We start from the raw sequence: 4,663 nt of genomic DNA, 5'->3' as shown, positions 1-4,663 counted from the left end.
ATGACATTCTAACATGTATACTATCATGTGAATTGAATCGCCAGTCTATGTCTGACGCAGGATGCAGCATGCTTGGGGCTGGTGCATGGGGATGACCCAGAAAGATGTTCTGGGGAGGGAGGTGGGAGGGGGGGTCATGTTTGGGAATGCATGTAAGAATTAAAGATTTTAAAATTTAAAAAATAAAAAAATAAAAATTTAAAAAAAAAAAAAAAAAAAACTGATAGCAAACATATTTTTCATGAAATTATATGGATGGAGGTGATTCCTGGGTTCAGTTCTATCAGTTTTCAGAGAAATCTTAAAGCCATACCTCTTGAGAGGTAACTATTTAATGTAAGAATAATGCATTAAAAATAAATGTAAATAATACAAATAATAAATATAAGACCAGTTAATGTCAGAATAACACATATACTCTGTGCACTGGGTTCATTCAGTTCAGTCGCTCAGTCATCTGATTATTTGAGACCCCATGGATTGCACCACACCAGGCTTCCCAGTGCATCACCAACTCCCAGAGCTTGCTCAAACTCATGTCCGTTGAGTGATGCCGTCCAATCATCTCATCCTCTGTCATCCCCTTCTCCTCCTGACTTGCTTGGGGGACTCTTTAGGGTACAAGGCATATTTATATAAAATATATATGGATAATATTGAACAGTTATTTTTCATTATTTCTATAAACTGTTCTCAGGATAAACTGCCACCTTTCTAAAGAAATAGGAAATAAAACAACTGAAAGTATTCAGCCTTCCTAAAGGACATATGCTTCCCTGGTTGCTCAGTGGTAAAGAATCTGCCTGCTAATTTAAGAGACATGGGTTTAATCCATGGGTTGGCACGATCCTCTGGAGAAGGAAATGGCAACCCACACCAATAATCTTACCTATATTCTTGCCTGTCTATCAGAAATCCCATAGACAGAGGAGCTTGGCTGGCTATAGTCCATGGGGTCGCAAATAAGTTGGACACAACTTAGCGACTAAACAACAAAAGGACACACATCAAGTTGAATACCTGCTAGGATTTAAATGTAGGAGTCATACTGAAGTTCCCCAAATCTCACAACTTTTGATACTGATAAAGGTGACCAGAGGTGACAGAAGATGAGATGGTTGGATGGTATCACTGACTCAATAGACATGAATTTGAGCAAACACTGAGAGATAGTGAAGGACAGGGAGGCATGGCATGCTGCAGTCCACGGAGTCATGAAGAATTGGACACCACTTAGCAACTGAACAACAAAAGGCGACCAAGAGGCTGATAGGCTGAAGAAATCTAAAAAGGGATTAGCTCTGAGATTCTTCCAATACAGACCTTGTTACATCATTATCAAGGACTTCCAAGCTCTTAGACTGGAAATTGAAGTTACCACTACTCCATCTGAACTTCAGTTTTTATGCAAATTTGACAATAATTGTTTTTTCTTCTCCAGAAAATGTATTGTTTTTTACTGTCTAAGACATGAGGGAAATCTTTGTGTCTTATTACTTCATTTACTAGATACTTTTCTTAGAGATATATCATTTACTTATCAAGCAGCACAAAGGAAACTCTACAAGGTGTTGATACCTGACTTTGACAGCTACCCACAATGTATCGTAACATTACTTTGGTAGTGACTCACCATGAATAATGATACTTCTCCTTTCACTTATTACCATATTTTATTTTATAATGTGGTCTGCTGCTGGGGCTAAGTTGCTTCAGTCATGTCCAACTCTGTGCAACCCCATAGATGGCAGCCCACCAGGATCTTCTGTCCCTGGGATTCTCCAGGCAAGAATACTGGAGTGGGTTGCCATCTCCTTCTCCAACACATGCATGCATGCTAAGTCGCTTCAGTTGTGTCTGACTCTGTGCGACCCCATGGACAGCAGCCCATCAAGGATCCTCTGTCCACGGGATTCTCCAGGCAAGAATACTGGAGTGGGTTGCCATTTCCTTCTCCAATAATGTAGTCTACTTTCCTTTAATTCATTGTAACTCATATTAAGTATCTCATTCTTATATGTAACTTGATTCAGTTATTTGTTGTCTATAGCTACCTCACTTGGGTTATATCTTTTTCTTAAATTTTAGTACATTTTTTTTCCTATTGAAAACTGGAAAAACACTCCATAGGGAAGGATAAAATCACAGTTCTCATATTCAAGGGAAATGAGTTGTTGGATATGATTTACTGAAACTTAAGATGGGTCTGGATACCATTTTAATTATTTTTACTCACCTAATACTTTTAGCATTGTATTTTATTCACTATTATAATCTTTATCATGAGAACTAATTTGGAACAATTTTCTGTTGCAATGGAAGGATTTGATAATAAAACTGATGAATGGAATTTGATATCTGTTCAAATGTTTCAAAAAGGAATAGGACTCATTTAAAAGCTCTCTGTCCTTTCCTTTTGCTACCACACTGCTGCGATCATGGGTCCTGTGCACACTCCCAGGAAGGGCCTGTCCCAGTGGACTCTGCCCGACAGCCACAGAATCTCCACCTGGCTAAAGCTGACCTCCGACAATGTGAAGGATAGATCTACAAACTGGCCAAGAAGGGCCTGTGTGCTACTTGCTGAGTCGCTTCAGTCATGTCCAACTCTGTGTGACACTATGAACTGTAGCCTGCTAGGCTCCTCTGTCCATGGGATTCTCCAGGGAAGAATACTGGAATGGTTGCACTGCCCTCTGCCAGGGGATCTTCCTGACCCAGGGATCGAAACCACATCTCTATGTCTCCTGCACTGGAAGGTAGGTTCCTTACCACTAGTGCCCCCTGGTAAACCCAAGAAGGGCCTGACTCCCTCACAAATAGGTGTGATCCTGAGAGACTCACATGGTATTACAGAAGTATGTTTTGTGACAGGCAATTAAATATTGAGAATTCTTAAGTCCAAAGGACTTGCTCCTGATTTTCTGAGGATCTTTAGCATTTAATTAAGAAAGCTGTTGCTGTTGGAAAGCATCTTTAGAGGAACCAAAAGGATAAAGATGCTAAATTCCACCTGATTCTGACTGAGAGCCATATTCACCATTGGCTCAATATTATAAGACCAAACGCGTCTTCCCTCCCAATTGGAAATATGAGTCATAAAGAGCCTCTGCTCTAGCTGGATAAATTTACCTACTGTACTCAAGCAATAAAGTTATTATATTAACTAGAAAAAAAAGTTCCCTCGAGATAATGACCTTTATTTTTGACAATGGCATGATGTTTAAGACATTAGATTTTTTTTCCTGCAATTCCTAGGTAATTTCAGGTTTCAGAGACCTGTTATATATGGCAATATCAATTCAGGTTTGTTAGTTCACATAAGAAAATATAGTTTATTTATGGCAAATCTTGGTAATATGCAACTAGAAATTTTGAAAGGGAGAAACAAAAATGAGCATTTCAAGATAATATCAATGAAGATCTTTTTTTTGATTACATAAAACAGAATGTTATTAAAGTGCAACTCAGAAAAATGTACATATAATTATTTTAATAACAAATCCTCTATAAAATACCTGTCTAGACAATATAAGTTATTAGGAGCAATTAATATTTCCTGAAACATTTATTATGATCATTTCATTTCACGAGATCTAGAAATAGCCAAATTACCTCAATAAATTTGGAGCACTGTGGAGTATAATTACTCCTATATCACACTATTGTCCTTGGCTTCTAAATCTCACCTTACTGTTTTTCTTTTATTCTTTTTTTTACACTATTTTTGATGATATATTTGTGTTATAATATATATTTACAATTATCAAGCCTTTTGAAATAAAGCATATTATAAAATTAATAAAGGAATGCACACATACAACCTGAGAGCCAACTCTGATTAGAGTAGCAAAAATGACTTCAGCTATCATCTATCATCTAGAATTGACCATCTCAAATTGGCCAGACTTCCTGCAGAAAATCGTTTTCTTCTTTGCTTAACTAAAGACATAGAAGAGTTAAATAAACCAGGAGTCTGTAAACATTTTCTATAAAGATGCAGAGAGTAAATATTTTAGGATTTGTTGGCTACATGTATTCTTTGTCACATATTCTTGAAGTTTCTTTTTTTTAACCTTTAAATATATAGTTTACTTATAGTTTACATTCTTAGTTTACTATTGTATAAAAACAGGCCTTGGACCTACTTTACCCAGTAAGCATGTGTGACTGCTAAGTTGCTTGAGTCCTGTCTGACTCTTTGTGACCCTATGGACTGTAGCCCACCAGGCTACTCTGTCCATGGGATTCTCCAGGCAAGAATACTGGAGTGGGTTTTCATGCCTTTCCCCAGGAGATCTTCCCAACCCAGGGATCACATCCACATCTCTTTATGTCTGCACTGGCAGGTGAGTTCTTTACCACTGGAAAGTGCTAAGGTATTTTGGAGGCTGCATCCTTCTTACTCAAGGCTGTCTCACACTGCCATGGCATTAACTCTCAAGAAGCCAGGTCTCCTGGTCTGATCCTCACTCTGATACCCTAATAGGAACCTCAGCTACAATCCTCAGTAGTTCCTCTCTGAGCAAGAGTTAGTAACCTGTGGTCATGAAGTGTACTAAGATTTGGAGTTGTACAACATTGATCCAAATTCTAGCTGTGTGTCACCCTGGCAAGGAGGCCTTGTTTAAGTTAAAGGACAAGATGTTCCATTTCCTCCCTA

At 38.2% G+C, this 4,663-nt stretch overlaps 1 pseudogene; it reads left to right on the top strand.

Moving 5' to 3' along the window:
- Positions 1 to 2,438: 2,438 nt before the first annotated feature.
- LOC138439045 (small ribosomal subunit protein uS15-like) lies at positions 2,439 to 3,126 on the top strand (annotated as a pseudogene).
- Positions 3,127 to 4,663: the final 1,537 nt, after the last annotated feature.

Source organism: Ovis canadensis, chromosome 4, assembly GCF_042477335.2.
Source record: "Ovis canadensis isolate MfBH-ARS-UI-01 breed Bighorn chromosome 4, ARS-UI_OviCan_v2, whole genome shotgun sequence".
NCBI classification, from domain to species: Eukaryota; Metazoa; Chordata; class Mammalia; order Artiodactyla; family Bovidae; genus Ovis; species Ovis canadensis.
Note: the sequence above shows the minus strand (reverse complement) of the source record. Positions and strands in the feature narration are given on the sequence as shown.